A 13,741-nucleotide genomic window follows, 5' to 3' on the forward strand; every position below is an offset into this window, starting at 1 on the left:
CTTGGAAATTGGAGTCCGAGAGAAAACGTGCGTCAAAAAACAACAGCAAAAGTTTCCACAAACTTATAAATAGGAAAAGAGCAACTGGATTGAGCAAGTAAGACAGAGCATTCACTAAGTCACCCGACCTGCTGATACACCAGCGAGTTCACGCTGGGGAGAAACCATTTACCTGCTCTGAGTGTGGGAAGGGATTCACCACTGCAATCCAACAGATGAGACACCAGTGAGTTCACACCAGGGAGAGTACGTTCACCTGCACTGAGTGTGGGAAGGGATTCACTCATTTACCCAACCTGCTGAGACACAATGTCACCCACACCAATGAGATACCCTTTAAATGCTCTGACTGTGGGAGCAGCTTCAAAAGCTCTTTGGTACTGATGGAACATCAGCGCACTCACACCAGGAAGTAGCCCTGCGGGAAGGGTTTATGGGAAGGGATTCACTCGGTCATCCTATCTATTGAAACACCAGCGAATTTTGAGGAATCAGGGTAAACCACTGAGGACTGAGATTAGGAGAAAGTTCTTCACACCAGAGAGTTCACAAGTGATGACAGGGGTTGGATTCTGCTGTTATTGCTGCTGTTATTCACATCCAGGACCAAACCATGTTATTTCTGACATTTGGTGAAGTGGGGGGGGGGGGGGGGGGGGATGTCAGAGGGTTTCTTTCTGCTGGACTGGCCGGTCTCACAACTTTGCTCCCAGTGGGCTGATGCCCTTTGAGACTGGGAGTATTAGGAAACCAAAGGTAGTTTTAAGGGATTTATATTTGTATGGATAAACATTAGAAAAATGTTATAGTTTTCGATAGGTGTTTTGTGCCTCAAAGGGAGCTGCAGTTAGATGTTAAAGGCTGTCTGCGTGGGGATTAGCATCAATCCTGAGATACGATTGTGTTTAGATTGCTCCGCATAAAGAAAAGATAATTGCTCAACAACTAGAGAGGCCCTGTAAAGTAGCAAACTGCTTTCTTTTGTTCTTTAGTTTATAGCTGAAAGCTAGCAGCAGTTACAGGCAGTTGGAGTCAGGTCACAGAGCAGGGAACCACTCCCAACTCTGCTCGAAGCTGGAGAGAGAAACCAACTCTCTCAGCTTTGCTATAAGAAAAGCTGTACGTTGGAGTAATGGGCAGGAAAGAAGATTAAGAGGTAACTTGAGGATAGCTGGGTCTGAAAACCTGGAAAGAGAACAGGATTCTGTTCCAAGAGCACAAGACAAAGCTGAGAAGGAATTGGTGAGTGAAAATACAAGACAAACATTTTCTAAAAATAATCCTCACTGTTAAAATGTGTTAATACCGTCTATGAACAAATTGTAAAGTATTGGTTATATATCAAAATTTCTTTAACTGTGAATGTCAATCAAAGCAGTGAAATCCTAAATGACTCCGAAGGTGGGACAGCCAAGTGAATCCCTGCCCACACTGTGAGCAGCTGAACAGCCTCTCCCCAGTGTGAATGTACTGATGGCTCTGCAGGATGGATAAAGTGGTGAATAGCATCTCACACTGAGAGCAGGTAAATGGCCTCTCCCCAGTGTGAATACATCGATGAATCTCCAGCTTAGATGGGATTCTGTTTCTCTTCCCACAGTCTGCTCATTTCTCCATGTTTTTTATCTCCTTGTATCTCTCCAATCTGGATATTCAGTTAGACCCTTGATCACCAAATACGGCGACTGTGTCTCCCCACTGTGAATGGTTCAGTGTCCTTGTCAGGCTGTGTAACTGGCTAAAACTCCTTCCACTCAGTGCACTGGAACACTCTCACTCGGATGTGTGTGTCTCGGTGTCTTCACTAATACTGATCTCTTTCAGTTCCTCCTGCTCTCTAGTTCCTTGGTTGTCTAGCATTATTGGGATGATTTTTGTCTCTTCCTCACTGAAGACAGACACACATTGTTTAGTTTCTCTGCCGTTTCCTTATTCCCCATTATAAACTCTCCTGTCTCTGCCTGGAATGGATTCAGTAAGAAGTCTTACAAACCAGGTTAAAGTCCAACAGGTTTGTTTCAAACACGAGCTTTCGGAAGGACCTGAGGAAGGAGCTGCGCTCCGAAAGCTCGTGTTTGAAACAAACCTGTTGGACTTTAACCTGCTGTTGTAAGACTTCTTACTGTGCTCACCCCAGTCTAACGCCAGCATCTCCACATCATGAAATGGACCCACATTGGTCTTTGCTCATCTTTTCCTTTTAACATTCCTAAAGGAGCTTCTCCAGCCGTTCTTTATTTTTGTCTCCAGTTTGCTCTCATATTCCATTTTCTGTTTATCGGCTTCTTAGTTCCTTTGATCTAATGGAATCTTTACCTTTACTTGTTAACCACGGTTGCACATTTTTTCCTGTTGGATTATTGTTCCTTTAAAGGAATCTATATTTGATGTAAATATGTAATAATTCCTTAAATATTAACAATTGCCTGCCTACTGTCATACCTTTTATTGTAAGTTCCCAATCTACCACAGGCAATTCGCCCCTGAAACCTTGAGTTTCCTTCTGTGAAAAACACTCAGATATATTAAACAAAATAACCATGTAAACACCATAGCCCATCTTCATGGCAACATGGCATGCTTTCGAGGGTACCAAACAGAAATGGAAACTAAAGATCTTCCACCTTCCACCCTTTCACTCTGTGATCCTTGTGAAATCTGAAACCAGGTATTCAGAAAAAGCCTCAATGCCACTACAGGCAAAACGTGAGGCCGGTCAGACCAGCAGAAAGAAACTCACTATCATGGGGGGGGGGCAGGGAAATGAGAGCCGGAAGGAAGGCACGGGGTACAATAACGAACATGGCATCTCCAGGAGCAGGGAACGAGGAGAATAAAGACGAAAGACGGGAGGAATGGCAGAAGCGGAGGTGAGCACGAGACGGCAGCGGGATCTGTCCAGGAGAAGCAAGTGACAACAACACCAAACCCAATCGCGTATTGCCCACTGTAATTATTTCTCCGGCCCCAAATGTATATTCACCTCCTCAGTCTCCACCACCCCCTCCCCCCACCAACAGTTGCCCACTTATGTGTTGTAAATAATTTTGCCAGGTGTACAAACTTGCTGCTGTTGAGCTGGTACACAATACCCTACCAGTTATTCTATTTTTTAAAAAATTATTTACTATTTTCTTTTCTTTGGTATGTTTGGGTGTGCCCTTCTCTTCTATATATATGTGTGTGTATGTCTCTTATCCTGTGTACATAACGGTAAATATACTTTGTTCAAAAACCCAATAAAAAATATTTATTTAGAAAAACTGTCAGAATGAACAAAATGCAGTCCTGGATGTTAATTGAGAGCAGGATCAAGAACAACAGAATGCAGTCTCTGTAATCACTTGTGAACTGGTTGGTGTCCCAGTAGGTGCGATGAATCATGAAATTCCTTCCCACATTGAGAGCAGATGAATGGCCTCTCCAGTGTGAACTCGCTGGTGTCTCCGCATATGGGAGGGATCACTAAAGCCTTCCCACACTGAGAACATGTGAACGGCCACTCCCCAGTATGAAGCCTCTGGTGTACCCACAGGGTGGAAGAAACACTAAATTTCCACACTGTGAGCAGGCGAATGGCCTCTCCCCTGTGTGAACTCGCTGGTGTAATTGAAGGGTGTATGAATCAGAAAATCCCTTCCCACACTGAGAGCAGGTGAATGGTCTCTCCCCAGTGTGAATTCGCTGGTGTAATCGCTGGTGTAACTGCAGGTGGGATAACTGAGAGAATCCCTTTCCACACAAAGCAGGTGAACGGCCTCTCCCCAGTGTGACTGCGTCGATGAGCTTCCAGCTCAGATGGGGCTTTGAATCCCTTCCCACAGTCCCTACATTTCCACGGTTTTTCCATGTTTTGAGACTCCTTTTGACTCTACAGGTCGGACAATCAGTTTGAGCCTTGACGACACTGCGTGCACGTGTACGGTCTCTCTCCGCTGTGAATAGTGCGATGTTTTTTCTGGCTGCATAACTGGTTCTTTCCACAGTCAGTGCTCTGGAACACTCTCACTCGGGTGTGTGTGTCTCGTTGCTTTTCCAGTCACACTGATGTTTGAAATCTTTTGAAATAGTCAGAACGGGCAAACATTTCTCCTAGATTCAAAGGTCAATGATATTCAGGTCCCAATGAATCCCCAGACTCAGTTAGATCGAGTTGTGACGTTTGAGATTTCTGTCAGTAATTCTTCCTCTTCTAATATCCTGTAAAAACAATTTACAAAAGACATCACTTTCAATCCAGGACAGAAATTCAGAACAGACAATTCTAGATTCTATGGAACATTCCTTCCTGTCGCATTCCCCAAATGCTGTAAATCTCCATCCCACACACTCTCCCTCCCGTCTCACTCTGCTGGATCTAATATTCACCCTCCCAATTATCCTGGTGCTGATTAAAGTTGATAGACTGATTCATGCTCTCTGCTTCCTGTTCTGGACACAGATCATAACAAACAGGAGCTGCAGTCCACCATTCGTCCCATTGAGTTTGCTTAATCATTCAGTGGGATAATTTGTCGATCTGCCTCAGCACCATTTTCCCACACTATCCTCCATATCCCTTGATATCTTAAATATCTAGAAACCTATCAATCTCGATCTTGAAAATACTTTGATTTGATTTATTGTTGTGACATGTATTAGTATACAGTGAAAAGTGTTGTTTCTTGCATGCTATACAGATAACGCATACCGTACATAGGGAAGGAAGGAGAGACTACAGAATGTAATGTGTCAGTCACAACTGGGATGTAAGTAATTGAACAGTTAATGTAATTAAGTTAATGTAATTAGAACAGTTAGAATGACGTTTTAGAAGCATAGAACGAGAGTAAAAGTTAGAATTAGAGGGTATGCTGGGCACAGCTTGCAAGACGTCGCCTCGCTCTGGCACCACCTTCGATTTTTATTTGATTATAGAGGCTTCACAAGTCTCTGGGATAGAAAATTCCGAAGCTTCATTCACCACATCCTCGAGTGAGGAAATCCCTCCTCATCTCCACTTTCTCTCCATTTTCCTACCGTTCCCCAGAAGCCTCGATTCCCTGGTCAATCAGAAATCTGTCCAACTCAGCGGTGAATATATTCAGTGACCCCCAGACTCCACTGGTCCCTGTGAGACTAACAACCCTCTTGAGGGAAGAGATGAGTGGAAATATATAACATTGCTGCAGCACAATATTACACGACTGGAAATAATTATAAATATGCTTTATTACAGAACCATCAATAATATATCTAATCTGCACCATATAACAACACTGGACATTTCTCTGATGTTAATTTACTGTCGGTTGAGGGAGAAAAACCCGACAACAGAACCTCCTCCAGACAAGGTTTCCAGGCAACCGGCTGACGGCGCCGCCCAGACCCGGGACTGCGCATGTCCAAGGGAGACGGGAAGCTGCGCATGTGCGAGAGAGCCCACCCCCTGACCTTCCAGCTGATTTGGTGACCAATGGGAAGAGTTGCAGGACCGGATGGACTCTTGTTCCAGCCAATCAGAATGAAGACTGAGCTTCACACAGACTGAAACCTCCTTCTGTCTCCAACATCTGTGAGTAAAATACTTTCTTTTCTCCCCCTTTCCATTTATTTTCTCATTCTCACCTTCAATTGGGGACTTGCAGCAACTGAAGGGAAAGGAAGTGAATCCGGGGGGGGGGGGGGGGGGGGGGGGTGCCGACTCTAAATAAAGCTTGGCCCAGGTCTCTCACTCTCTCTCTTAAAGCCATTCACATCCTTTGTTCCCTCAGCTTGACACATTTATTTGTCTGGCTAAAAGGATGGTCTCTTTCCCAATGTTCACAATTAAAGGGCTGCTTTCCCCAGGAGATGGTTAATATTTGTGGGGACAGCTAACTAATATTGGACAGAGATATGTCTAGTGTTGTTATATGCTACAGATTAGATATATTATTTATGGTTCTCTTATGGTTTTATAGGAGCAGGAGTGGGCCATTCAGTCCCTCGAGCCTGCCCCACCATTCAAGGAGACCATGGCCGATCTGTGACCTAACTCCATATACCTTTTTCTTTCCTTTTTTTTCTATAAATTCAGAGTATCCAATTATTTTTTTTACAATAAGGGGCAATTTAGCGTGGCCAATTCACCTGTCTTGCACATCTTTGGGTTGTGGGGGTTAGACCCATGCAGACTTGGGGAGAATGTGCCTTACTCCATATACCTGCCGTTGGCCCATATCCCATCAAATCTTTGTTTAACAAAAATCTATAGATCTCATTTAAAATTAACAACTGATCTAACATCAACTGCTGTTTGTGGGAAAGAAATCCGAACCTCTGCCACCCTTTGTGTGAAGATGTTGTTCCAAATATCGCTTCTGAATGATTTAACCCTAATTTTTAGACTATGCCCCCCAGATTTAAAATTTCCAACCAGTGCAAATTTATACTCGCAGCTCTGAAACTCCACCCCTCCGAGTCCACTCCCTGGAGACTGCCCGCAAATCCCCGAGGTAAAGCTTTTATACTGACAGCTCCAATACTCTACCCCTCCGAGTCTGCTCCCTGGAGACTGGGCTGCAAATCCCCGAGGTAAGGTTTTTATACTCGGCTCCGATACTCTGTCCCTCCAAGTCCACTCCTGGGGAGTAGGCCTCAAATTCCCGAGGTAAGATTTTTATACTCACAGCTTCAATACTCCGCCCCTCCTAGTTCGCTCCCTGGCTGCGAATCCCTGAGGTAAGGTCTTTGTACTCACACCTCCAACACTCAAGGGATTTACAAACTCAGTGTCGCAACCCGCGGGTGGGTTGTGGGCAGGTTTTGGGAGGATCGCGGCACTCGGTCCTGGCATTTCCGATTGCGAGAGGAACGCCCAACGGTTGCGCCCAGCATATAAAGTGCCAGCTCCAACGGACTTTTGAGATTGCCGGCCTACCCGCGCATTCATGACAGACCACGGTAGCACAGTGGTTGGCACTGTTGTTTCACAGCCCCAGGGACCCGGGTTCGATTCCCTACTTGGGTCACTGTCTGTGCGGAGTCTGCACGTTCTCCCCGTGTCTGCGTGGGTTTCTTTGGTGTTAGGTGGGGTTACTGGGTTACCGGGATACAATGTGGGCGTGGGTCTAGGTCGGATGCTCTTTCAGAGGGTCGGGGCAGACTTGATGGGCTGAATGGCCTCCTTCTGTACTGTCATGATTCTATGCTCCGGTTTCCTCCCACAAGTCCTGAAAGACGTGCTTGAAAGGTGATTTGGACATTCTGAATTCTCCCTCTGTGCACCCAAACAGGAGCCGGAATGTGGCGACAGGGGCCACAGTAACTTAATTGCAGTGTTAATGTAAGTCTACTTGTGACACTGATAAAGATTATTATTATTATTATTATTATTAATAAGCAGTGGGGAAGGCCCAGAGCCCAGCTGGGTGGATCAACTTCCTCCTGACCTCAGCGCGCTGTGCAGGGCCAGTTTTTTTCAGCAAATGACGGAGTCCTTCCACCGGAAGCAGCGGCAGAGAGCAGGTCACCTGCCCTGTACGGTACCGTCACGTGTTCTGAGCGTGAGAGCGATTCCTCCATATTGCAGCTGCCAGCAGTGCTGGTCTGAACTCCTGGGCCTCTGGTGAACAACCCATGAAGAAGCTGAAAACAGGAACAAATCAGCATAAAGAAGATTACTTGAGGTGTGGGTTATTCATTGTACCGCTGCAAATCAGGATTCAATGTTCATGTGTGTTATGTGCAGGGAAGCACTGGGAAATGAAAGTTTAAAACCCTCAAAACTTCAGAGACATTTGAAGACGAAACATGGCGAGTTCGAGGACAAACCTATTTATTTTTTTCAATGGATGCAGTGAGATCTTAAATCATCAGCTGAAGTCATTGTCAGGAATGTAACATTGAATAACAAAGCAAGTGATATCATGAGGACCAAGCAGGCTCACCTGTCACATTAAAGGTCAGTGAAAATAGTGGGTCACAAAGGTCGGCCAGCGAAGGTCACAAAGGTTGGCCGCTATGGGGCGCAAAGGATGGCCGGGTGGTAAAAATGGATGCCGGGTGGTAAAAATGGATCCCGGGCAGAAAGGTTTGATAAACACTGCAATACTCTGTCCCTTCGAGTCCGTTCCCTGGAGACTAGGCCGCAAGCTCCCTGAGGTAAGGTTTTATACTCACATCTCCGATACTCTGCCCCTTCGAGTCCGTTCCCTGGAGATCGGCTGCAAGCCCCCTGAGGTAAGGTTTTATACTCACATCTCTGATACTCTGCCTCTTCAAGCCCGTTCCCTGGAGATCGGCTGTAAGCCCCCGAGGTAAGGTTTTATACTTGCATCTCCGATACTCTGCCTCTTCAAGCCCGTTCCCTGGAGATCGGCTGCAAGTCCCTGAGGTAAGGTTTTATACTCACAATTCTGACATTTCGCCCGTCCGAGTCCCCTTGAATACTAGGCTGCAAATCCCCGAGGGAAGGTTTTTATACTCACAGCTCCGATACTACACACCTCCATGTCTTTTCCCTGGAGACAGGCCAGCAAATCCCCAAGGTAAGGAATTAGGGCAGCTAGGTAGCACAAGTGGATGGCACTGTGGCTTCACAGCGCCAGGGTCCCAGGTTCGATTCCCTGCTGGGTCACTGTCTGCGGAGTCTGCACGTTCTCCCCGTGTCTGCGTGGGTTTCCTCCGGGTGCTCCGGTTTCCTCCCACAGTCCAAAGACATGCAGGTCAGGTGGATTGGCCATGATAAATTGCTCTTCGTGTCCAAAAAGGTTAGATGGGGTTATTGGGTTACAGGGATAGGGTGGAAGTGAGGGCTTCAGTGGGTCGGTGCAGACCTGATGGGCCAAATGCACTGTATGTTCTATGTTCTAAGTCTGCTCCCTGGTGAGCAGGCCGCGAATCCCCAAGGAAAGGTTTTTTACTCGGCTCCAAAAACTCCAGACCTCTGTTCTTACCTTGGAAACTAGGAAAGGTCTTTATATTTACTACTCTGATACTCCGCCTCTTCAAATCCTCTCCCTGGAGTTAGGCCTCGAATTCCCGAGGTCAGGGTTTTGTACTTACTGCTCTGGCACTCCACCCTCCGAGTCCACTTCCTGGAGACTAGGTCTGGCGAAATAGTTATTAGAGACTAGGCATTCGGAAACGTGAGAGGAAAAATTGTTCTTGAGAAACTAGAATTCTCTGTTCTGAATTTCTATCCTGTACTGACAGTGATGTCTTCTCTAAACTTCTTTTACAGGATATTAGAAGAGGAGGAATTACAGACAGAAATCTCAAACGTAACGTCTCGATCTGGCAGAGTCACCAGATTCTTTGGGACCTGAATATCATCAGCCTTTGAATCTAGAAGGGGAAGGAAAAATCTTTGCCCGATCTGTCGGTAACAAAAGATTTTAAACATCAGTGTGGCTGGAAAATCACCGAGACACACACACCCAAGTAAGTGTGTTCCAGAGCACTGACTGTGGAAGGAGCTTTAACCAGTTACACAGCCTGAAAAAACATCACACCATTCACAGTGGAGAGAGACGGTACACGTGTTCTGTGTGTGGACAAGTCTTCAACTGATTTTCTGACCTGGAGAGATAAGAGGAGACACAAAACATGGAGAAACCGTGGATATGTGGGGACTGTGGGAAGGGATTCAGTGCTCCATCTCAACTGGAGGTTCATCGACGCAGTCACACTGGGGAGAAGCCGTTCACCTGCTCTCAGTGTGGGAATGGATTCACTCAGTTATCCAGCCTGCATAGACACCAGCGAGTTCACGCTGGGAATAGGCCGTTCACCTGTTCTCAGTGTGGAAACAAATTCACTGTGTTATGCAGCCTGCAGACACACCAGCGAGTTCACACTGGGGAGAGGCCATTCAACTGCTCTCGATGTGGGAAGGGATTCACTACAATATCCAGCCTGCGGAGACACGAGCGAGTTCACACCAGAGAGAGTTAGCTCAGTTGGCTGGATGGCTGGTTTGTGATGCGCAGAGACTTCAACATCATGGATTCAAGTCCTGTACCGGCTGAGGTTATCCATGAAGGCCCTGTCTCCTCAACATTGCCCCTTGCCTGAGGTATGGTGACCCTCAGATTCAATCACCACCAGTCAGCTCTCTCTCTCTCTCAGAGGGCAAAGCAGGTTCTGGTCCTCTGGGACTTTGACGACTCTTATTTCACACAAATATAACATAGATTCCTTTAAGGAGCAAAAACCCAACAGGAAAAGTGATGCAACCGTGGCTAACAAGAAATGTTAGATTAGATCAAAGAAGAGGCTCATAAAGTGGCCAAAATAGTAATACATCTGAGGATTGGGAGCTTGTTTTAGAATTCAGCAAAGGACTAAGAAACTGATCAAGATAAAATAGAATATGAGAGCAAACTGGGGAGAACTGGAAAAGTTCCTGGAGGAATGTGAAAAGGAAAAGATTAGCGAAGACCAATGTGGATCCATTCCAGGCAGCGACAGGAGAGTTTATAATGGGGAATAAGGAAATGGCAGAGAAACTAAACAATGTGTCTGTCTTCACGGAGGAAGATACAGAAATTGTCCCAAAAACGCAACAGAACCAAGGGACCAGCGAGCACGAGGGACTGAGATTAGTATTAATGAAAAAGTAGTACTGGAGAAATTAACGTGGTTGAAAGTTAATAAATCCCCAAAAGCTGATGCTCCACATCCCAGAGTGTTGAAAGAGGCGGCTGTAGAGATAGTGGATACATTGGTGATCATCTTTCAAAATTCTATAGATTCTGGAATGGTTCCTGCAGATTGGAAGGTGGTAAATGTAACCCCACTATTTAAGGAGGGAGAGAGAAAACAGTGAACCACAGACCCATTAGCCTGACATCAGGAGGAGGGAAAATGCTACAATCTATTAAAAAGGATGTGATAACATACGGATTAGGAGCAGGAGTCGGCCACTCGGCCCCTCGAGCCTGCTCCAGCATTCAACATGTTCACGGCTGATCTGATTAGAACGTCAACTCAAAATTCCCACTGACCCCCCGCAATAACTTTTCACCCCCTTGCTTATCAGGAATCTTTCCAGCTCTGCTTTCGAAATATTCACAGACTCTGCTTCCACTGCCCTTTGAGGAAGAGAGTTCCAAAGCCTCACGACCCTCAGAGAGAAAAATCTCTCCTCTGCCTTAAATGTGCAAGTTATTACTTTTAAAGTGACTCCAATTTCTAGATTCTCCCACAATCTTTGATGTTTTTCCGATCAGTTCCCTTTGGATTATCTGACGTATCTTTGAGCTCTTTGTGCTTCTCAATTGGAGTCAACTTCTTCAAGATGTCTTCATTTTCTTGTTGGCTGTTCACAATCGGTGAGCTCTCAACTGATTTGTTCAGTGTTGCGCTCTCATTGTCAGCCTCTGTACAGTCCAGCTGAGAACTGTCAGTCTCACCGTTGTCCTGCACACATTGTACCCTACCTGTGATCACTTCGTCACTAGTTGCAAATAAAGTTTATTTTTGTTTTTTATTGTGATAAACATTTTATTTTTTATGTGATTCTTTGCCCCAATATTTCCAAGGTGGCGTCCAATGGACATCCATCAGAGAACAGATTGAATCAACAGGTTCATTGTCGAAGGAGCCACTCTGGCGACACATCCAGCAGACTCCTATCGTACACAATGTTCTGAGTGACATCAATAAATATCTTTTTGTCAACCCAACTACAATTATTGTTTCCTCATATCTGTAGAGATTAACCATATCAATTATTATATCAACCATATCATATTGCAACATTCAGACCACTAGAAGTTTATTAACTGTCCCACCTCTGTAGAGAATCTTTCACAATCAGTGGGACTTTCAGACTCATAGTTGGAAGGACGGAGCTCAGAAATGCCAATTAGGTCATCTTCAGGTTCTGGGTCATTCAATGGCGAGCTGCCAAAGTAGGAAATCAACGAAGCTTTTGGGATTCCAAAGACATTGGTGAAAGATCTTTCAAAAATTGTGTTTCCAGCAAAAACAATTTATCTGCATGTATTTCCTCATTCATATAATCCATTTTGCCATAAAGGTCTGGCTTATTTTGGTCTTTAACAGTTACTATGGAAAAGAGAAGCTCCCATATGCTCAGTTAAATCCCTTCCTTCACCTTCACCATACACTGTGGTGGCCAAACGTTTGCGCAATTGCTCCAATCTACTGCGCAAATGCTGCATGTCCAAATGGGACTCATCCAGTTGATCAACCAGTTGCAAATAAAGTTTATGGACCTTCATAGTCTTCCTCTTCTGGCTCATCATCTGTTTCATCACTGTCCTCATTGGATGACTGCGGCATCATATCTCAGAGCCAGTTACAATCATCCTCTGTCTTCACGCTGTCTGGAACGTACAGTCACTCAACGAGATTCAGGGCTTTGCACGCTTTCGCTCCCAATACGGACTCTCGCTTTGTGTCCACAATGGTGAATTGCACAATGTGACTTTGATTGTGCACCCATGCTTCTAGGTCACATACCCCAAACATTTCAATCACATTCCGCGTTTAGCTAATCAGCTGTTTCAGTCAAACAAAAACTGTTAGTTGAACTCTCAGGTAGCAAACGGAACAATCAGACCTTCAGTCCCGTCATCCAAGTCATTGATATAAATTTTAAAGGTTAAGGTCCCAGCACTGATCCCTATGACACACCGCTCATTACATCTTGCCAACCAGAAAATGACCTATTTATGCCTACTCTCGGTTTCTGGTAGCTCGCCAGTCATTCACTGTGAAAGACAGTTCTGGGGTGAAAGCCTGCAGATTGGGAAAAGAAAAGAACGGAAACCTCTGGAATGAATAATCACTTTGGACTGGTTCTGAGACAATTAAGTTTTGACTTCCGGGGTAGAGTAGAGAATAATTGGGGAGTGATTTTAGATTGTGTAAAAGGGAAAAGTTGTATTTTACACTTTAATGTGTAGGTTTCCTTCAAAAATAGTGTTTAGTTAATGTTGCTTCTATTTTGTTTGTTGCAGCAAAAGTCATAAAGAAGTCTTGTCATGTGATCCTTTAATTTGTTGACTGGGAATTTGATTTTCTAATATTGGTTACTGATCATTACAGAGATCCTAATCCATAAGTTTTGACTTCCCATTTGAACCTCAGGCACCTTTCTGTCTCTATTGCTCGTGTCAATGACAGCCAGGCAACGGAGCTGAGGACTGAATTTGGCTGCAACCTACGCTCCAGTTGGGAAATTGCCACGGGTGTGACACTAATAAAGAGACAGGAAGGTGCTGGAGGACTAACTGGAAAATGGACCCCCAACCAATCAGGGTTCGGCGGTGGGGTAACTGGGGCTGATGGGGATGTGACCCCCAGGTTCAGTGCTCCTGTGTCCAATGTGGGGAGTCACGGGAGCAGAGTACAGGGAGCTGAAGAGAAACATTTGGGTCTAGAACATTGTGAACATGTTTTTATTCTGGTTATTCTTTTACTCTGGTTGTCTTTGATCCTCAAGTCATTTTCTGATTTAGTTAAACCCATGTTCTGTTTCATTAATAAACCTGTTTCATTAAAAATATTTGGTCTTTTTCTGATTAAATTCATTCACTTTGGGGAAAGTGGGTGAGAGGGGTTGGCAGACTCTTTAACAGAGAGTGAGCCCCTCTAAGGTAATTAGCAAAGGAGCCAGAGGGGTGGAGGAGATTTTTTTTTTTGATACACCATGTTTCAAAATGAGACTCAGGGATGAACTAATTTATCCAGGCTCTTTGAGGAGGTAACAAGGAAAGTCAATAAAGGGGAACCTGGAGATGTGGTT

General features: G+C 45.0%; 1 long non-coding RNA gene across 1 annotated transcript; it reads left to right on the forward strand.

Annotated features, from left to right (window-relative positions):
* Positions 1–675: 675 nt before the first annotated feature.
* Positions 676–13,501, forward strand: LOC119951872. Its single transcript, XR_005457695.1, has 3 exons — positions 676–1,525; positions 5,219–5,554; positions 9,206–13,501. It is a non-coding gene; the product is annotated as an uncharacterized LOC119951872 (long non-coding RNA).
* Positions 13,502–13,741: the final 240 nt, after the last annotated feature.

This window comes from Scyliorhinus canicula, chromosome 17, assembly GCF_902713615.1.
Source record: "Scyliorhinus canicula chromosome 17, sScyCan1.1, whole genome shotgun sequence".
In the NCBI taxonomy this organism is placed as follows: domain Eukaryota; kingdom Metazoa; phylum Chordata; class Chondrichthyes; order Carcharhiniformes; family Scyliorhinidae; genus Scyliorhinus; species Scyliorhinus canicula.